At 36.0% G+C, this 22,955-nt stretch overlaps 1 protein-coding gene across 2 annotated transcripts in view; it reads right to left on the bottom strand.

Moving 5' to 3' along the window:
- Positions 1-11,529, bottom strand: part of SLC39A10 (solute carrier family 39 member 10) — a 112,935-nt gene extending 101,406 nt beyond the window's left edge. Inside the window, exon 1 of one of the 2 annotated variants that reach the window (XM_074339542.2) lies at positions 10,772-11,529. The gene's annotated coding sequence lies outside the window, so the exon portion shown is untranslated. The remainder of the gene's footprint in view (positions 1-10,771) is intronic. The other variant, XM_074339534.2, reaches the window with a different exon arrangement.
- Between the last annotated feature and the right edge of the window lie 11,426 nt (positions 11,530-22,955).

Below are 22,955 nucleotides of genomic sequence, written 5' to 3'. Positions count from 1 at the left end.
TACCAATTAACATATTTCGTTTGTTTTCTCCCTACACCCTACTCTCTGAAGAGTCCAAACCAAAATCTAAAATCCGTTTCAATGTACTTCCAAAAGATTATTCTCTTACGCTTTTAATGCAAGCACTTGCTATCCTTTTTAAAGAATGTAACCCAAAATTGCACCCTGAAGCTGACAATATAGTTTTATACCCTAGTGAGTTACCATGACAACACTCAGTTTTGGTTCTGGAAAGCAGTGACAAGAGGTTCATCCTATTTCCATCACTGTTACACAGCCCCATCCTGCCCTTTGAGTCCTATCAGGAGGAAGATCAGTGCTAATTCTTTTGCTTCGATTTATTTCTTTGAAGAGATGAGATTGAAGAAAGAGGCTACCTTGTCCTTGAAATGATTGCAATCACGGAAAGAAACCTTGCCAAAATCCCAGAGTCAGCATTTTGCTTTGGAAGGTAGTTTTGATTTGGCTTTCCAGTTTTTCGTACCTTTTTTCTTTTTAACATGATAGGTATGGTTACAAATCTAGAGTGATGTTTTACAATATAGGGTGCCTCACCTTCACAGCTTTGCAAATGCAGCTAATGACTCACTTTGGAAGTTTGCTGTTTTACCTTGAGAAGAGTTTCGAATCTGACTGGGTACAGCAGCAGATCAGTGCATGGCTTTTATCTATACACAAACCAGATTCCTAGTTGAAAGCAAAACAATGTCCTTCTCTCTTCCCTCCATGCTCCAGATCTTCAGGTAGCATACACATCTAGCAATGACTGGTAACTAAGCTGTCAAGACATGTGGACGAAAATAGGGTGAACCAGAAATAGTTCATCTCTAGGCCAGGGATCACACTTAATTTGTTACTATAAGAAAAGGAATGAAATGCCAGCCAACATTGGAATTTTTGGAAGGCTTTTGGAATCAAGTACATTTACTAGAAGGTCTAGATAGCCTGCAGATACTTCATTTTAGAGTTCTATAAAAGTGCTTAAAATGTAGGGATTCAAACAGTGCAAAATATATCTTTGTCCACCTTAGTACTGCAGTTTGTAATCGGGGACGTGCTGACAAGTAGCCTGAACACTTCTGTCTGCTGTTTTCCTTCAGGCCCTGCATCCAGTGAGGGCTGTGTCTGTGGGTCACCTCTCACACGACTGCCCTTCAGGCCAGGAAACCTCACACATTTGAGTTTCACTGCAAACTCAGGTAGTTGGGCTATTTACTTATTGCAGGGTAATGCTTGCACTGCCTGAGGTACCCTAGTAAGAAATTCTATGACACACAGCTTTACTACTTCTTCCACTACGAGCATTTCAGCGTTGGCCATGGAGAATTGAAAAGTACTCTTGTTTGTGTAATTAAAAAAGAGGGAAATTGGGGGTTGGAAATAGAAAACCAAGCTGAAGAGGATGGCACATAAGCAAAAAGAAAGGAAGCTTAAGAGGTAGAAGAAATTCCAAGCCTCTGAGGTGCATTTGGATGGAGTCCTGAGTAAAGTAGTAATTGAGATTTGAGTCAAACAGTCTAATGGCCTGAGCTTCAGTGTGAGGTTATCAAGAAGAGAGTTTAAGATTAGAGTACCAAAAAAAAAAGAAAAAGAAAAAGATGAGAGCACCATAGGCTTTAGAGAGAATTGAAAAATATCTACATGGCTATATGGATTAGGTTAAATAACGATAATCCAGAATTTAATTTTTTTAATTATTAAAATTATTATGGTAAGACAGGATTGGGATCAGTGACCAAATATTGGGATCAGGTACCAAAGATGCAAAAACAAACCACCATCAATCACTCCAGTCAGCAGAAGAAAAACAAAACTCCTCAATGTTCACATTACCTGGGACAAGACAATCTCATTAAAGCTGTAGAACTGAGACCCTGAATACTTTTGAGCATACAGTAAAGTACAGTAAAAACAAATAACCCTGCAAACATCCATTTTTACTGATGTGTCACAAATAGGTTTATTTAGTGTGCTCATGTCATTGCTTTGTTTCAGTAAATGGCAACACAATCATCAGGGCATCTACAAGACTACTCCTGATCTTCATTCCCTGAACGCTATTTCTCCTTAAGGTTTTAACCTTCTAAATACGTTGTTGCTAAGAGAGAATAAACTTGGGATGGGCCTCCTACTCTGGGGAGCTGAGAGTATTTCAAATTATAAGAGGATTTGCATCAACAGAGTTAACTAACACTTCAGGCCTTCCAATAGCCTGGAGTCTGGAGTCTGAGCTTCTATCCCAGGGAGTGGACACCCCCTCCATACACTTTACAGTTGGCATTGACTACTGATCTGTCTGGGCCTGTAAGTAATTTTCTTGTATCTTTAAAACTGTACCCTTGGCTCAGCTAATCTGAAGGTGCAACATATTAAAAAAAAAAAAAAAACAAAACAAAACAAAAAAAACTTTAAGAGCACAAAGCAATTCCAGCAGAGAATATATAACATAAGGCAGGATTTGAAAATTTGTTACAGATCCAAGTCCAATATTAGTTCCCCAGGAAACACAAATACTACTTAATGACCTGTCTTAGTCTTTGTGTTTGTATTCTCTCTCTCTTTTTTTATTAGTTTCAGGTGTACAAAGTAACGTAATAGGTAGATATTTACACCACCACCCCCCAAGCTACTACCCTTCTGACTTGTTACATAGCCGTTACAATACCATTGACTATCTTCCTTACGCTGTACTTCACAGTGTTTGTATTCTTTGCTTCTTCCACTTTTAAGGCCAGCCTTATGGAAACTGCATATGCTTTTTAAATGTCTTAAAGTGCATCGTTTACACTATGTGGACATTTATCTGCATTTACTTTCATTGTCTATTATCCTTCCTAACTTCCAATTACCATTTAACATTCCATTTCATCATTGCATAAATGTTTTACAATTCAGATCAGTTTTTCTAATTGAATGGTTTTGAATAGGAATACTTTTAGTGTTCAGTTTGTCCATTGATTTTTCTGTGTATGTTCCCTGATGTCATTCAAGTATTTTGGCATTAATGATCAATTCAAAGAGATAAGGTCATGCTAGTATATTTTTTTTCTTTAAGATGTATATATCTCACTTATTTAAAAATTTACTAGTTCAATTTTCTGATCAGCTTAAAAATCTTTGCTGACCAAATTGCTTATTTTCTGACTAAATTACACACAAACCTCGGACTATGTATCAGGCTGTAAAGTGACAGGCTGTAGTGTGTTTGTTTACTGGGCAAATGACTTGATATTATGAACAATCAACATATACATGTACCGCTATAGGTGGATACACTAGGAGTTAAAAAGATCATTTTGTTGTTTCCGTATTGAAAAGTTATCAGGTGAAGGAATTCAGACATGCCATCCAAAATTTGCCACTTTGGTGTATTATTTTGATTTGCAGGCAGTTGAGAAATAGCAGATTCATGAAGGGCTGTTGGACCGCCCCCTTTCTATCTAAAAGCAGGTCACAAAATTTCCAATGAGAAAGGCGGCCCCTTGTACCTGAAAGACAACATCCTTATCACAAGACTGGGAGTCCTTAATGGAACGGACCTGTAAAAACTGACTAAAATAACCCTTATCTTCATTAGTCCCCCCACCCCCGTAATTATTAGTCACTGTCCCACAAGTTACTTCCCCTAGCCCAAGATCCTTTGTCTTGTCACATCCCCACAATTTATCGTTCTTTGTGAAAAAAGTTATATAAGCTTTTGGACCTAACAACTTCAGGTCTTCATTTTCCATCTGAAGGCTCTCATGTACATTAAAATAATTAATTAATTATCATATTTTTCTCCTGGTAATCTGCCTTATATCAGTTTAATTCTTAGGCCAGCCACAGAACCTAAGAGGGTAAAAGTTTTCTTCCCCAACACAGCAAAGTTCACACACACACACACACACACACACGTAACATACACACACACACTTCTGCACATTACATCATATAATGTTGCCTGATAATTGTGTCATATAACCAACATTCTACATCATACTTGAATCCAGATGCTCAGAACTGAAGGAAATCTTGAGAGGTTTAAATAAAACCTATTATCTATGTCTTATTTGGTTCTTCACAATTACAATTATGTAGACCACACTATTGACTCATAAGATCTTGGATGAACATTTCACATTACTTAGATGGCAAAGAACCAGTCACCTGAGTTTTGTTTGGTCTTATAATGATTTCTTTTTAAAAACACAGATCTAACAATTTACAGCTTCAAATGAATGATTCCCTGTGTATACCACAAACGTCAACAATTTAATTTTCTATGTGCTAAACATTTACATTCTTCTCTATAGTTAGTTCCTAGATCTGTTGCTTTGCTCAAGAGAAAGGGATTGGAAGAGGGAAAGGAACAAGGTAATGAATCTCAAGATCAAAGGTGGCAAATTTCTCCTTGGATCGTCAGTATCTATTATGCAGAAATTCAAGTTTATATCTTTTTAAAAAAGTATCACTAATACCCCAAAAGCACTCTCCTTTCCTTAAATCTTGGTCAAGTGCCATCACCCCACAATACCAGATTCAAAAGTTTAAATAGTAAGGAAATACACAGGCACGTGAGAGAAGCATTAAGTAACCTTCCCAAAGCCTTGATAATAATGTCTTAAACCTAAGGTGGGTTGAACATAAGAAGACTTACCCTGACAACAACTTTTCAAGGTGCTTTAGGTCCAAAGAAAAAGGATGCAATTGTGCTCTCCCTTAAATACATTTTCTTCTATTATTGGTCTGTGAGACAGGACGAGAAGTCAAAATGGTCTCAGTTGCAGTCAAAAGTACAGTATTCCTGTGATGGTCTTTTGGGAGGGGTTTACTGTTTAATTAGCATCAGAATAGCTCCTCATCAAATCCTAATCCACTGCATATTTCTAGCTTTTGTGATTTTTATAGGCCTGTTAATTGTCTTTGTTTTCCTTAGCACAGATCTTGTGTTCCTCAACTTCGAAACTTCACTTCATAGTTTTATCAAATTCTATAGAACTCTTATTTTATATTTGAGATACAACCGAACTGAAGATTTATACCTTTGAAGTGATGAGTCTCAGGACTTTGCCATGTAGTTTTCAAACACGTCTCAGAGAAAACAGTGCTGGATCTGTGGGTTCTCTTCCTAAAGATGTGGCTCCCACACATACGGGGACGGCCTCTTCCTTTTTTCAAATCTACAAACCTCCTTACTTAAGAACTACAGAGGTGTAAAGGTGTCAGGAACAGGAGAGTGGAATTCTAACATTCTACTTCTGTGTAGATCCACGGGGTTCTCAAGAAGAACATGAGACGGGGGCTTACCTCTTAGCCCCAGGTAAAACTAGAAATCTCAGGTGGAAGTTTAGAAGCCTCATAGAATAGGCATTATCATTATCACCATCAACAATAACATTATTGCAACCGGTCATTTTATAGCTTGCTTACTGTGTCTCAGACATTGTACTAAGCAGGACTTACCTCACTTAATCCTCTGAACAACCCTATAAAGATGGGCTCTTACCATCTCTATTTAAAAAGGAGAAAACTACAGTTTACTGGGGTGAATTGGTCTAATTTACTAGAGAGTCTAATGTGTGGTACTATGGTATAATTAGAATACAGACTATCTGGCTCCCTAGTTCTTGCTCTTAAGCACTCACAATCTAAAACTGGACCTGCTTAGCAATTGATTTTTAGAGACAAAAATGATTTTAAATATTGAGTGTCTCCTTGAACTTGGATTATCATGGCCACATTATATATTTTATTTGTAAAGGTTTTTAAGAAAAGATTTATCTATTATCTAATTCCCTGCCCTGAATGATTTTGATAATGAAGAGTATGAATTGTTTACTTGTGGAAAATATAGGAAAACCTAAATCAAGAATTAAGGAAAGGATATACTGGTAATTCTTTTTACAGCAAAATTATTTTACAAAGTGTTGTTTTATGGAAGAAGGAGAAAACATTGTTGCTTTGCAGTTACCCATTTTTTTAAATTTCAGTTTTGTAAGTTTATAGTAGTGTTAGTCAGGAAAGCCTAATCACTTTAGTTATTTTGACAGAAAAATCTTCTGTTTCTAAAACTTATTTTTACCCTAGAATGCATTTTGCTAAACATTGACTTTTCTAATTATCTTTCATTATCTCAGATCTCCCACTAATATCTTTCATGCATATGCTCATCAAGTTGCACAATTTCCAAATGGGATTCGCAGTCTTAACAACTTTGTTATTAGCTACACCAGTAGAACCCTTTGAGGATGTTTTGCTTCTCTTCTGCATTAGCAAGTGTTTTATTATTTTGGTATCATTTGGTATGGGTAACAATCTGGAATTTGCATCTGAAACAGAAATTTCTTATTTTAAAAAAAGTCATACAGAAATCATTAATGATAATAAATACCTGAAGGAATTTATTTTTATTGTATTTGTCCTAATTACTAAAATATTTTAAAGAAAGCAGTCACTTAAGGCTTCCTAAGACCCTAATATCTATACATATGTAATTTAAATTGTGTACCTACATATTTAATAGAATATGTATTTATATTTAAAGAAAATTTTTTGGAATCTGGGAAAGTCAATAAATCGCTTTTCTGTGGCGTAGAAATATATAACTTCCCTCAAGAACTGAAGGACAAATTCCAAGATACGTTTTGTCTTTTTTTGTTAAGAAAATACATTTTCATTTCTAGTAAATTGTCATTACAGAAAATAGAATAGTCACTGAGAATTTTTTCCACTTTAGTGTCCTCTTGCAATATGTAGTGCTATTTATTTTTTTTAACTTTAAGAACATTACCTTCTAAAATGCTTTTGTTATTTTGATGTCATGCCTACTTCTTTAACATTCCATTAATCTGTATCTACTTTTAAAAATTAACATGGCTTACTTTTTATACTAAGTGGAGTGAATTTGCTTAATTTTCTTTCTTTCTTTTTTTTCCCTTTCTTTCTGGTTTTGGGAAGCAACTGGTACTCAGATGATTGAATCTTACAAGTAGGTTCTCACTTTGAAATGGTCTTCTCAGTCTACTCTAATTGTTCTTTCTTCCTTTCCCCCTCTCTCCCTTCACTCTTCTTCATTTTCTTTTTAACTTGCTATTTTCTCTCCCTACTTTCTTCCTTCCGTTTTTTTGAAGGAAAGTGGCTTAAAAGGAGGCAGTCACTGAATCTTGTATCTGTTAAGGGCTGTTAATGCCTTTTAGTAAAACACACAGGCCATTTAGAGGCAACATGTGGCGTTATTTATATTTGAAAGGTAGATTATTGCACATTCTGTTGGCTCCAATACCAGGCTCATGGATGGTCAGGTAATAGTAAATTATTGAAAATACCAAGCTTTGTTGGGAGACCACAGATCAATATATAGGACTTCAGGAGAAATGAGTTGTGATAATCTTCATTTTGAACGCTACATACTTTGTGAGAAAGAGCAAAAGTGCTTTTCACTATGCAAAAAGAAGTCCATTTCCTTACTTTATTGATAGTCTAGTATGGTTAGAGGTCAAAACAGGAAGTGCCATTGTTAATAGGCAGAAACATGAAAGTTTTGTTCTTAAAAACACCTTGAATCTTCTTCCCCAAGAGGACATTTTGAATGCAAGAACTTTGGGTGGGACCGTATGGCTTCCTGAACTCCCTTCAATCAAAGTGGTAAAGTTTGTTTTTTTTATTGGCGGGTCAAGGGGCACATAGCTTTATTGCTCGCATTGTGTATTAAAATGAATACAAGAAAACCATGGTTTTTGTTTTAAAATGCAATTAAAGGAAATACATTTGCCATTTCATAAGAGAACAACATGAAGTTTCTTTTAGATTTTTATGAGCATCTGTCATCATTTTTCATACATGGCTAAAAAGTGACCAATACTGATGAAATATCATTTTATTTTTAGAGAAAAGCCTCAATACATTTTCCCAAAGTAATTAAAAAAAAAAAAATCTGCTTCCTTCCAAAGAGTTCTGTCCACACCGAAATGTAGGTGCACATATTTTTATGGTAAAGACTATCTTTTTATCCAATATACTGATGGTAAAAGGCTTAAGTGCTATGGTCTCTGGAACTGAAGTGGAATTCCATCTTCTAGGTTCCTTGTGTGCAAATACTAATAAGTCATTTTAAAAATATTTCTTAAATAAACACAAATGTCATAAGCCTAAAAAATGAAGAGAAAGTCAGGAAAGAAATAATATGGTAAACAGATATCTCAGTACCTAAAGTTTCATTTCCAACCTTCAATTTTTGTCCCAGCCCATGTCTGATGGCAAACAAATATTCTAGAACAAATTAAGGATAGGCATACACTTTAAACAGGTAGAATGAATCCAAGCTACTTTTTTTTCTTTTCCTAATGAAATAAGACTGTTTCAAACAAGGATATACTAATATATTGGGAGGACATTATCAGCCTAAATGCTTAATTATAAGTTTATCTTTATTGGAAAGCTATTATCATAATAAAAATTCCTCTTACTACAGTAACAAAACAAGACAAATCTCCAGATAATGGACCAGAAAATTAAGATAAAACATCTTTCTACACACCCAAATCCAGTCAAGAACTAGACCAAATACATCATTTTATGTCTTTCATTGTGGTCTTAAATACATTTGAGTTTGGAGTTCTTTACAATTTGATTCCTGCATACAATTGGTGGGAAAAGCAGTTTCTGATTTATCTATTGTAGAAGATGATATGACTGGCCTTAATGAAAAATGAAAAGCATTTTGCAAAACTATTGAGCTAATCTGAAAAATAGGTGATGTACTGAATGTCCTAATCCAATAATCAACTAGAACTTTTTTTTTAGTGTTTTTCTACCATCCAAGTGTAGAAGATGTAATGTTACAGGACCAGAATGAACCCCACAAGAGGTCTCTTTATCCCACATGTGTTATTGTAACAGAATATGCTTGAAATTTCCATTTGTCATCTGCAGAAATCAAGAGGAGTAACAAGAGTTAGCAAAGTATAAGAGGAGAAAGAAATCCCAGAGTCTCAGTTTCAGAATTTAATGTGATCACAGGGCCATGAGTTCAGCTTCTCACCTTTTCACTCTTAAGATCATGGTATTTCTGTTCACTTTTTATTTATTTATTTTATTTATTTTTTTTGCAGAGTGAGTTGGAAATTTAGTGGGTTTTATTTATGCAGTTAGAATTTCGAAGTTGTGTGGAAATGAAAAAATAGTAAGCACTTTGATTGCAGGATCAAAGTTCTATTTAAAAACTGTGGTATTCTTATAGGAAGAGATTAAAAAGCTTTAAAAAAACATTTAAAAAGTATTTTACAGTTTATAAAGCACTATCATATAAAATTATTTCATTTGAACATACAATGAGGGAGGTCCAGGGACACAGCATGAATGGCTGACAGAACAATAATCATAATATATGCATCTTGTTTCCCAGACTCTGCATTCTCTCTTTTTCTCTCTCTCCATCCTTTTCTCCCTCCTTCTGTGTCTACCTCTTTCTTCTTCCTCCTTACCCTCAAATCCATGATTGAGTCTGAAACTTATTTTATGGATGCTTAACAACATAAAAAACTAAAAGCTTTCTGAGGGCAAATTTAGTGTCTTATTGATTTTTGCATCTGTAGTGTCTAATTTAGTGTAGGTGTTCCGCTGTTTGTTGAATGAATTAATACATAGATGAATACATGAAGTAAAAACAAAATGAAACAGAATTTTTCAGGTAGTAAATAAGTAAATAAAAAATAGAAAATTAATATTACAGATTTTAGACAACTATTTAGAATATCGAGTATTATATTAGGTGCTATCCATTTATCTGTCATCTAATCTGTTTATGTGTCCTCTATCATGTTAGCCTTACTCCATATAATACATTTTATCATCTAGTATTATTTACAAATTTTCAGGTCACCAAGTCATAATTATCATTTAGAAAGACTCTGTTTTGTTGACAGCATAGAATTATAATTCATCTTCAGTAATAAGTTTTATTGGACTACAACAAATAAAAATGGTTATAATTACCTGTCACATCTGGGAGAGAACAAGACTGTGATCATTAACTCATATTTACATCAGTTTTCATTATTTTTCACTGTTATATTTCCTTTATAAATTTCAAAGGTTTATAAAAGCATCAACTGGTTATTTTTACATTATTCCATCAGTATTGCTTATCCATGGCTAGATGGCTAGATTCTAACTGGCCATGCTTAGATAAAACAAGTTTTCATACATGCATTTCTACCTATATGTCTAGATCAAGGTCCTGGATGTGGTGAGCTTTATTTTATTTTTTGGGAAGTCTCTATAAGTAAATATATATGTATGTGACTTGGAAGAAAATTTGGAGGGAGAACTAATTTATTATTTATTTAAGACTACTAATTGTTGGGTTCACATACCAGCAAGATACACTGAGAGAAATAAATCTCAAAGAATATACATATTTTATAAAATCCAACCCATGAAACAAAGGTGAATATCTAGTATCTGATTTAGATTCTCTAGATCCATACTACAGAAGAAAATACTGAAAAATGGCCCAAGCTGTAACCTTACTCAATTTAGTTACTGCTACTATCAAGAAGCACTACATGATGCCATCTAGTGACAAGTGACCAATATACGATTAATCATATAGAAATAACAGGGTGAGGAGGTGAAATTCAGGATTTTGTATGTGAAGGGGAAAAGTCCTTCTGAGAGAATTAAAATTGATAGATTAGCTTTATTTCTCCAGGTACACAGAGTGTATGAAAATTTATCACTGATCTGCAGGTTGGGGATACTTATTTTGAAATATTGTATTGCCACCTACCTCCAAATCTGAACCTCTACCTCCTTCTGCCGCTTCCTTTCACCATCCAGTCCGCAGCTGAGCACAGAACTGAGGAATGTTCTCCAAGTCGCAGCCCCCTGTAGAGTGCCAGGTGGTGAAGGTGGAGCACTTTAGAAACCGGTCTCAACAAATTAACAAAAAAAGATAAAGAACTTCAAAAAAACGGAACCAAGATGATTCCTGAAACAATCTATGCCCAGTACAAAATAATAACAGCAATAATAAATACACTGTTGGAAGTTCAAAGAATAAAACTAAAATAGGGACTAGAGGAAATCATCTTTGTTTTTCTTGGCTGACGACTGTGCAGACCTGATGCTGTCTTGTTCCTTGTACCAAATCCTCACTGAAAATGCCAGCGACCTCTCTTTGAATGGCTCCAGCATTATGCCCTAAGGGAAATCATTTTTTTTCCAAGTTTTCTCATCTTTTGTAAACAGATGGTGGAGATTTTTTTTCTTTTCTTTTCTTTTTTTTTTTTTTTTTAAGAGAAAGACCAACAATCTGTCAACTGTGGAATTCTCATAGTCCAATAGTTTCCTTTTGCTTAATTTTTCACAACTAGATTTAACCAGTGCTGCTGCTATAGATACATTTAAGAAACTGAGACACTTTGTTGTGTTTACTTACATCTGATTAAAGCTCACTAGGAATATTTCAATTGCCTTAGAATATCAAGGCAACTTTGTGAAATGAAAAAGAAAAGCTTATCAAATTCTCCAGCGTCAAGTGTGTTTAGTTGTTTTCTTTTTACTATTGCTTACATGCTGTGATTGGAGTACAATGTGTGGAAATTGCATAACCATTATTTCCACGAATCAAAGCTATTGAGAAATTTGTAAGCCAGGCAGGAGTTGCTGCATGAAATGTTGGTTTAAAAAATTTTGCCTTTATGTCTAAAATTTTCCTTCTTCCTTTTAACTATTGTTTAGTTTTAACCATCACTGAGCTTTGTTTTTTTGTTTTTTAACTAAAATCAGAATTAGCAACAGGCCAAATAACATTTTTTGAAACGTGTTTTCTCTATGTTTCTTATATTTTCCCTTAGTTCAACATTATTATTATTATCATTATTATTTTGGTGTCTTGGACTACTCTAGGCAGAGGATTTTTAATTCAAGTATTAGACCCACCAAGAAAGCATTTGGTGCAATTTTCATGCCTTAGCGGGAAGTTCTGGTGCCTTCAGTCCAGTCCACTCCACTCCAGTTCTATGGGGGCTACAGACAGTCCTTTCTATGCTACTTTCACATTTAAAATAGTAACCAGTCAGATGGTTATTTGGGTCAAAGTGAGTCTGAATGTATTATAAGAGAGTGAAGAAAAACACTTCTCATTTTGGTTTTCTGGGTTCCTCTTTTGCTCCAGCAGACATTTTATTGTGCTACTCTGACACCAATACACTTCTTTCCTTAGAACCATAGGTACTGCTGAGAACTTAAAATCTCCTTTTCCGGTGAACACATCTCGTATTAGGCTGGGAATGGGGTGGGATGGGAATCTTTAACACCCTCTTGGAAATCAAGAGGTTAAAATAGGTAGTAAAGTGCAGTTTTGTTGGGAGATATTCTACTGGGGTATTCTGTTAGCCCTTGCAATATTTAAACTCATTTTGGGGAAGTAACAGTTTGCAAAAAAAAAAAAAAAAAAAAAGATACTTCTCGGAGTCTTGGATGTAATGAGCATAAATATCTTTTTAGGTTCTAGATTTATGGTCAAAGATTTTTTTCTGTGATGTTTCTGCTTGGAGAAGTGTTTCAATGTTCTTTAAGTAAATTTCAGAGATTATAAGCCTCAAATAGCAATTAAAGTCTATGACCCAGTTTAATTTTGAATCATGGTGGCAGCTTTCCTTTTATCTTTAAATTTGGTGCCACTTTCTTCCTATCATTTTCACCCGTGGGATTTTTATGGTTAGAGACGTATAAAATTGCCTTTCTGCCCACATCCCCTTCTAAAATAATCTGTTCCCGCCCACAAACCCTGCTGAACAGATGGGCCTAGACATCCAGATTACATCAGATGACTACTCTCCTCTGGCTATCGGTGAGGAGGACTAGTGGGTGGAAACTCACTGTCAGAGTCAATCCATGGGTTAGGCCCAAAGCAATTAGATGATATCATTTGAGAATTTTGAACTAGGTCACAAGAATCATAGATGAGTGATAGGAATTGGATTTGCAGAATCACAGGTATTTGGTTTAAGAGTTGTCCCATGACAAGCCTCACCATGTGTAAGTCAAATTCATGAAGGAACACAAAGTAAAAATTTTGCACATGGAGCCAGCCAAAGAGAATGACATAGACTAGATTTGCAGAGAGAAGCAGTGACAAGAGCTCTAGTAGACAATTGTGACATCCCTCCTTACCATCCAGGCCTCTTTCTACTTTCTAAATAATCATTATGTATTTTTAGCATTTTTTGGGTTGGATTGTCCAGCTCAAGGAATAATTCTTGATTGTCTTGGGGCAATTAAGAATATCACATCCCCTTGTCCATGTCATTGGTTTAGGGTAGGCATGTGAACTAATTAGGGACATTGAGGTTAAGGAATTAGTTGCAGGAGTTTGGGATTTATTATTTTTTCTGTAATCCACTAGAGTTGCCTCAAAAGTACTCTCTGCTTTTATAGATATCAACCAGGAAGCACGTAGCTCTGGTTGTTTCCAACTACCTTTTTTGAACCGTTAGAGGAGATAGTCTTAGATGAAAACTACATCATGGAAGACAGAGTACAGCAATGGAAAGAAAGTAGGTCTTAGTTGACACTACGGAGCCAATGGTTTTTTAAAGCCTGCCCAGTTTTTGGACTTCTCAGTCATATGAGCCAATAAACCCCTTTCATTGCTTAAACTGTTTGGCTGGATTTTTAAAAAACTTATAACAGATCTTAAATTTGAGTGAGACTAATGATTTTCTAGGCCTCAAAAGACCAAACAGTCTATTGAATTTCACCAGTCTCTAAATGAGCAGTCCTTAGTACCATTTTCTTTATTGTGTTTGCCTGGTCTGTGTCATCTAACAAAGGGACTGGCACATTTTACTTGCATCATCAGTTTTTATTAAATGATAAATCCCCTCTTCTCTTACTCTCTCAATAATATTTTCTGCATACAATCTTTGAAAGCAGTGCTTTTCGAGGAGGCTTCTGACTTTCAGGTTATGTGAAGTTGTCTTGGAGAAGGTTCAAGACAACTAAACTAATAATGAAATGAGGGTGATTACGGAAGAATCAGTCAACTTCATCAAGGCAGGGAAAAGTAGAGTGATAGTGCTATGAAAACAGACTACATGACACATACTTCCTTTTTATATATATTCTATGGATACCTTTATTCCTACCTTGATAAGAATTCATCCTCTGCATTTGAAATGCTAGTACATAAAAAAAAATAAAAGATTCTATTTCTCATAGTCAAAATCAAGAAGTGTATCTGGGACTTTGATATATTACTTCACTTAATCCTGACAATCCTATCTGGTGGAGATTATTAGTTTCATCCTATGAAGGGTGAAAATGGAGAAGAGAGATTAAATAACTTGCCCATGACAGTAAGTGACAAAGCTGAGATTAGAATTAAAAGGTCCACTATTACTTTATGATAATTATCAAATTGGGATTAATTAATGACCTCTCTGGCCTTGCCAGGTCTGGAACTCTTGATGGAAATATATAATAGCACGTATAGAATATCTCTGGAATAATCATAAGATGCTGGTAACAGTGTTTCCTTTCAAGGATGCTAACTGGATGACTGGGAATAGGAAATAATTATTTTCTACTTCCCAATGTTTTGTCCCTTTTGTTATTTGAATTATATGCTTATATAACTTTACCCAAAAACGTGATACATTTTGAAAAAACACACCATGAAAAACTTTTATCTGATAAAATAATAGGCTTGGATTCGATGAATTGGATATCCCTTCTAGCCCTAAAACTGTTTTATTGTGTAGTTCTGTGAAAAGTCTCCAGTTTTAGAGAATACAAAGACTCCTGCACTGAATATTCTCGCAAAACACTGAAACTGCCTGAAAGGATCTTAAAAAGGTTACCTATATTTTGAGCCATATCAATAGCTTTTCTAAAAAAGTCAGATAAATTAAATTTTAGAAGTTAACCTTCAGATTCAGATTAGGCCAAATGTCTCTAGGGTCCAATAAAACCTCAGAGGACCTGCCAATATTTTCATTGGGAAGGATTACGTTGTTGTGATTAACGCCAAGATTCCTAAAGAGTGCAGAGAGCAGCAGTTAAGAGTCCAGCAATTAATCACTCCAGATACCTCTCATGAGTGAGGACAAGCTAAAGGCAAGTATGCTTTGCACATTTTTCTCAGGGACACAGCAGGCATCTTGTAAGATCACTAAGATAGGCCCCACAACCAAAACAAAGGAGGACAAAGAACATTCACATACATAGGCATTGACAGTTTTCCTTCATTCTCTAATGGCAAACACACGGGAGGCAGGAACCCTTTGGAGCTGACCTTGTCTCTTCTTACCAAAGACAGTTTAGTATGTGCATGTGTGTGTTTAAATGCTTCACATTTATGAAATCTTTCAACTGTCAGAAATCCCAATTAAATGATAGCATAAGAAGCTAATCTGTCATACATGGCAGTTTTTCATTGTACCTACCGTACTTGGTTGTTCATTTTTTTGAGTTGCCTGAAAATATTAAAAACAATGAAAACCTTTCAATGCACTGAAATTAACATAAAAATTAGCCATACAATTAAGCTCCACTGTTCTTAGCACTGAAGATAGTCACATCTAATTTTGCTGCTATAGAAAGCAAATCAGTTCCGCTAACTAAAACTCACAGTATTTTGCATACTATTTTTCTGAATTCCTTCTATTTTAGTATTTGAAATGCTAAACAATTCTGCCACAGCACTCTTTCTGGAAAAGTCTGTGTGCTGTCTTTTGATCTCTGTTACTGGTTCACAAGTCACACTTGGTTGAGTTATAAAGCAAGAGAGGGGATTTTATTTACGGAATTTTGTATTATTTTTCTATTCACCATGCTGCATTTCCTCCTCTGAGGCCTTAGAATTCTGCTGCAGATTACAACAGGAAGAGGCAATGACAGGCTTTCCTAAGACCTCAGCACTATAGGTAGAGGGTCCCTGAGTGGGATCCCAACTTGAAAGGTATTTCTGCCCTTTTGCATAAGATATTATCCCCAGAATCTTAACTTTTATGAGAGAAGAATAGAAGTGCACCAATGGAAAAACCCATGCTTGTAGCTGGTATTCCAGTAAGCCTGAAGGAAATGCCGTTCATGTCTTTGTTTCTCTTTGCCCACAAGGGGCTCTGTAGATAACCTTCCCAAGTCAGACCAGGAATTCGTGGAGACTAGCACTAGATTTCGCAATGGCGGTGCTGAGTAGAATGCACGAAATGAACCACTTGGTGTTATCAGTCAGACATGGATCGACCAATGTTGATATCAGTCTCACATGGCAATGTAAACTGGCCAGTCTGACAGATTTCCCCCCAAGCTCTTATTCTTATCTATCAACTCTAGCATAACATTTAGTTCCTCTCCCTCCATTCCAATTTAACCATAGCTTGAAGTCTCATAAAGCTTCAGAGATTCTGTTGTCTCATTTAGATCACCTCCATGAAAATCCCCTGATACCCTACTGTAAACTTGAATCTACAAGGTGGTGTCTTCTCTATCTGTGTCTTGACTTCTATTCCCTTTGTAGTTAATGGAAGAAAGTAAAATCCTTTGAGAAAAGTAGTTCACAGCCTTCTCTGTCTCATCTGGAAACCTCTGTTCCATTTGGCTTGTTATAGTTTTATAAAAGCAATGAGACTTTCCTTAATGAAGAGAACTCACAAAAGCTCTGTGTTGAACTTTGCTGAACTCAAATTAGGAGACTACAATGCATAAAACCTAGTAGTTTATGGAGACCCATAAGGAAGATCCTTAACCCTCCGTGGCTCAAGTTCTATGTAATTTTGAAATATAGATGAAAATGCCTTCCTTAAAGGGATGTTTTTATGATTAATGAGAAGATGTGCATAATGTATTTTGAGTTCCTGGAGCAAAAGTCCCATATAAGGAAGCTATTATTATTATTCATTATTACCTTCCAGATGCTGGGACTATATATTTCCCAAGGACAAAATAAAATGTAGGAAGATGTAAAAACTCCAGATTATTAGAAAGCTCTAGGGCAACTAGCATATGGTGGGTATCTTTTGATAAATATTGTAAATACATATTTATAAGATAAACTGACTAGCAAAATTAGAGAGCTGTCTTTGAGTGCTCTCACCAGAGTTCAGTGAGTTCCCTGGTGCACTAAGTGGAGAATTGTACAGGGAGTTCCTTCCAGTGTTTGGAGTGACCCCTTTCCTGTACTATAGCTGGAAATAATGATTAAGCAAAGAACCAGTGCTACTGAGGCTCTTTTATACAGTGTTCATGGAAGTCAAAATTGGCACAACCCTTTAAGAAGGTAATTTGGTAATATCTATCAAGTTGCAAATTCATAACCTCTTTGACCCAGAAATTCTACAACTAGGAATTTACCCTGTGGATATACTTGCATTGCAGCATTGTTTACAATAGCAAAAATTTGAAACCACCTACATGTTTGTTAATAAGAGGATGATTACATAACTTGTTGCACACACATTTAATGGTGTATTATGTAATTTTAAAAAATGAGAAAGATTTGTATCTGCAGATATGGCAAGATCTCCAAGATATGTTTTTCAACAAGATGTAAAGCAATATGTGTGGTATGCCTGCACTTGTGTAAATAAGAAGGAAATGTGTATAAGCTGGTATATACATAAAAGATTTTTATATACTCGTATATACATAAAACGTTTTACTATGTATACACCTAAAACAACTATTAACTACAGTTAATTTGGGGGAGAGAAACTTGGAGTGTTAAGAAACCATTTTCGTTTTTAAAACCATGTGTGCATATTATCTTAACTTTAAAAATAGATTGTTTTTAAAGAAAGAAGGAATCCTTTTTTCCTTCCACTACAGCTCAGAAGGCAACTTGAAAAGCTGTTGCTGTGAGGCAGCTCAAACCTTTACCATTATTTCCTAGACAGAAACCCCTTTGACATCTACAGTGCTCTAGAAATTTCATTCTTATCCCAGAATGATTTGATCAGAGCCACCTGGTTTGCATCTAAAACACCTATGAAGTCAAACGTCTCATTCTCTAAGCCAGGGTGAGGGAATAGGCACAAAATGGTATTTGTTTTCTAACCTCATCACCTGCAATTTTGTTTAAAAAAATCTATTTGCCTCCAATTTACCTAAAATACACCTGTGACTATGCAATTGATGGTCACAGATCTTCATTTAGAATTGTTATAAATGTATTAAAGACTATAAATGTTGTCTTTTTCTTCTTTCTCTCATAAAACACCTGTTCTTTTCATAACTAACAATTTTAGCTTAAGCATGCACTTTTAAAAGAATACTCTTCCAACAAAAATATGAAAACCTAACAGGTATTTTTTTATGATAATCTTTCTTATATGAAAGTCACATATAATATCTATTTGCAAAAGTATACTTACAAATATACAACTGTATAAATATTCAATTACCAAAAATATACAATTATGGAAGAATCTTACACTTCAGTTTCTTACAATAAATGCATCATACAAAAACAATTTCAGGTTTTTCATTTTAAAGGAATTTAATTGCTAAAAAGAATCACAGTACAGTCATGTTGGACACATTCTGCAAATATGTAAGTATGAATCATTGTTTGGAAATAAGTCATTTACAAGCAGAGTAAGTGAGTCTTTATCACTAACGTACTCTTCATTTTGGGTTCTTACACAACATCCCAGAATTAGGGAGTGGAAATTATCTTCAAACTCTTTCTCACTTGAAGTATGCTCAAATTGAAACAGGTCCTTTGATCAGGGCTGAAACCAGTACTCTTGCATATGTCATTTACAACTTCCCAGGGAGGTTTTAGGATGCATGTGTAAAACCACTGTGACGTAACTGAAAGAACAAAATACTGCTGGTCTCTGAGGCAAAATTGATGTGTAAAATCATTCTTCTTCTTTACTATATTAAGTTGTATGACCCTTGCCACAATGTTTAAGACTTGGCCTCATTTTTTTTTTTTTTTTTTTTTTTTTAAGATTTTCGTTGTTGTTGTTGTTGAGGAAGGCGAACAGGACTTTATTGGGGAACAGTGTGTACTTCCAGGACTTTTTTCCAAGACAAGTTGTTGTCCTTTCAATCTTAGTTGTGGAGGGTGCCGTTCAGCTTCAAGTTGTTCTTTCAGTCTTAGATGTGGAGGACACAGCTCAGCTCCAGGTCCAGTTGCTGTTGCTAGTTGCAGGGGGCGCAGCCCACCATCCCTTGCGGGAGTTGAACCCGCAACCTTGTGGTTGAGAGGATGCACTCCAACCAACTGAGCCATCCGGGAGGCAGCTCAGCTCAAGGTGCCATGTTTAATCTTAGTTGCAGGGGGCACTGCCCACCATCCCTTGCGGGACTCAAGGAATTGAACTGGCAACCTTGTGGTTGAGAGCCCACTGGGCCACGTGGGAATCGAACCAGCAGCCTTCGGAGTTAGGAGCATGGAGCTCTAACCGCCTGAGCCACTAGGCCGGCCCCAAGACTTGGCCTCATTTTGTGTGTGTGTGTGTGTGTGTGTGTGTGTGTGTGTGTGTGTGTTAATATACTGAGCTTGATTTTCTTCATGTTCCTGAGAGAGGAGCAAAGTATTATCATTTTTTGAAGCTGGAGAGCAATAATTCTCAGTATGTGGTCTCTGTATCAGTGGAATTCAGTCATCTGGGAGCTTGTTAGAACTAATCCTTGGATCTTTTCCCAGACTTACTGAGTCAGAAACTCTGGGTATGGGGCCCAACAATCTATATTTAAAAATCCCTGAAGTTTGAGAACCACTTTGGTATAGGAATTCTTACAGTGTGGGACCAAGTGCTACAAAATGCCTTGCCCTGTTCAAATATCTCTGACCCAGTAATGAAAGTCTACTCTCAATTCATGTACACACTGCAGAGCAATTATTTTCAAAAGTGAGATACTCAGATTGCTTGCATCAGTATCACATGAAGGATGTGTTAAAATGCAGATTCCGGGATCTTGCTGAAAGCAGGGCCTGAGAATCTTCATTTTAAGTACACATCCCAACCAAAATGTAAAAATTGAACTGAAGTTCTAACTCCACCTCTGTAGTGTTTCTTGAGAGCGATTCTTATTTAGTTCTTACTGTACTTTCTTACATTTTCATTTGGGCATTTGCTTATTACCTCTGCTACCTACTTCTGTAACATCATCACTGCTTTTACCTTCGGAAAAGGGTGGGTGATGTTGAGTGATGGGTAGAATTGGGGAAGGTGACACCAATATTAAATGTTTTAAAAATTGTATTATCTTCTTGAAATGTTTCCCTCCAACCTTATGCATGAACAACTGACTACACTGGACGAAAATGTTAAATTTTTATGTTACACCTTCATGTCAAGGACAATTATTCATACACAAGTAGGTTAAAAAGAGCAGAAGGCTAGTGAGGAGGGCTACACAGTGGCCTCCTTCCTGCTCTCCCTGCTTCTGGGCTTTGCTGCACTGTCACGGAGTTTCCCATTGATACAAGTGCCAAATCAGTGTACTCATCATCCATTTTTATCTTTTGAATTCCCAGATAATTCAACTTTTGAACATAGCCTTCTCTTGAGATTCTTACATTCCTCACTGTTGTGTTACATCATTTCTGCTGGCTCCTTTCTAGTCTTTCGTGGAAGCTTTTTCTCTTTGTCCACTGCTTGTATGCTGCTTTTCCTTAATCTCTTCCCTTGGCTCTATCATCAATCTCAATAGCTCCCTTTTCCCTTCCCTTCGCTTCCCTTCCCTTCCCTTCCTTTCCCTTCCCTTCCCTTCGCTTCCCTCACTTCTCTCATTTTCTCATGCCCCTTTTCTTCTCTTTTAATACTATTAAGTATTTACTATGGGTCAAGCATTCTTCTAAGCACTTTACATAGAATAACTCAGTTAATTTTTATAACATTTCATATTTGCAGGAACTGAAATAAAGGAGTTAGATTAATTTGCCCAACTTGTCACCTAGCTAGTTAGTGATGGAACTATGATTTGAACCCTGGCATTCTGGCTTCAGAGCTTATGCTCTTGACTAGTCTATCATATACTCCTTTCCTTAATCTACAAACCCATTTGAGTAAGCTAATCTATGTCTTTGGCTTCAACTTCTACTTATAAGCTCCTTTATTTGTCATCTCTAACTGGTCTCAGTTGCTCACTGGAGGACTTCTCCATTAAATTGTTAATATTCTCACAATGAAGTCCTTATCTTTCTCACCTTTATTCTCCATCTTAGTTAGTGATGTCTCTATTGTCCTTGTCACCACTGCAAGAAACCTGGGAGCTGTCCTATGGTTCTTCTTTACTTGATCCTCCATGTCTAAGTGGTGATCAAGTCTAGTTTCTTCCACCTCCTTACAATTTTTATTTATTATTTAGTTAGTTAGTTTCTGTCTCTTCTTCTCCACTGCTACCACATCTACACTTTGGAATTATAGTAATATTCTCCTGAGCAAAGGATTCATTTTATTTTATGAAATTGTTAGTCTCTTACTGGTAGCATTCCCTTCTTTGAATTATCTATTATGAAGCATGGAGCCATACGTGAAGGCTACTTGTGAAACAAATCCATAGGAATTTATGGAATGATTTTCTGTACACTATTTTACTATTATCATATTCCCCTCCACATATTTTTCCTGACTTGTTTTCTTTGTGGTTTACAATTTTATTTTATGCCACTGTATTCACAATAAATTGCAGTTGCTCCAAATTTGCATTTATCTATCTATCTGTCTGTCTGTCTGTCTGTCTGTCTGTCTATCCATCCATCCATCCATCTATCTAGACTTATGTTGTAATGCCCTTTCCCACTTTGGAGTTTTCAAATCTCAACTCAGGATCATATTATTACAAAAACTGCTTACGACATCTAACTTATGCCACATCAATATGACACTTAAACTTTTTAAATTTTAACATTTATCATTATTTACTTATTTTTGTCTCTTCTGAAGTGTAATATCTAAAGAAGACTTGTATCTTCTTATCTTTTTATTCTCAGTGGCCTAATACAGACTCCACATCTTTACTGGCTCATGAAGTAATTCTAGAAATAATAATAGTCATCCTTACTGAGCAATTACCATGTGACAATGACAGGCCAAACTTTAACAACATCTCAATGAGAACTGCATATTCCACTTCTATATTTTGGAGATTTCTATAACTTTGTAATACTTTTAAATCATTTTTTAAAGCCCTGTTTCTCTGCAATCATAATATAAAACACTTAAAACAGAAGTATGTATTACACATGGGTTCCAAGAAGGTGAAAAGTTGGGGTAAACCACATCCTACACTCAGAAGAACCAGTGAAGACAGTGAGTAATGGCACGAGAAAGGTTAAAGGTAAGGGAGGGTAAGTGATGATGTGGGCCTGGCTCTGTGCGGGTTTACCAGCAGTGAGTGGCTCATAAAAATGACAAATTCTCCGTATTTTCACAGTCAAATCAGGCATGCCTAAGCTTGATTGTGGGAAGAGGACATAAGAGAGCAGGAAATTGCTTTGATGCCTTCAGTTTCTTAGAACTGCTGTTGCAATGTACAACAAACTCAATGATTTAAACAACAAAATTTTATTCTCTCAAAGTTCTGGAGACTAGAAGTCTGAAATCAAGATGTTGGCAGGGTTGGTTTCTTCTGGAGGCTCTGAGAGAGAAACTGCCTCTCTCCTGTTTTCTGGTGGATGCTTGCAATCCTTGGCATTCCTTGGCTTGTAGCTACATCACTCCAGGCTCTGCCTCCATTGTCACATGGCCTTCTTTGTATGTGTCTAAATTTCTCTCTTTTTATGAGGATACCCTAATCTAATATGACCTTATCTTAACTTGATTACATCACAAAGACCTTATTTCCATAAGTTCACATTCACAGGTTCTTCTCCGCACGTCCCGGGTGCCCCTTGAGCCACTGCCCCAGCACCAGAGCGAGTGAGTCCAATAGCAAGTAAGTTCATGCATGGGCTCCTTAAGAGGAACATTTGGAACTTCAGCTGCCCTCCATCTCACTCAGCCACA

The sequence above is a fragment of the Rhinolophus sinicus genome, chromosome 17, assembly GCF_057876585.1.
Source record: "Rhinolophus sinicus isolate RSI-liver-muscle chromosome 17, RSI-T2T, whole genome shotgun sequence".
Lineage (NCBI taxonomy): Eukaryota > Metazoa > Chordata > Mammalia > Chiroptera > Rhinolophidae > Rhinolophus > Rhinolophus sinicus.
This window is presented reverse-complemented; position numbering and strand designations above follow the sequence as displayed.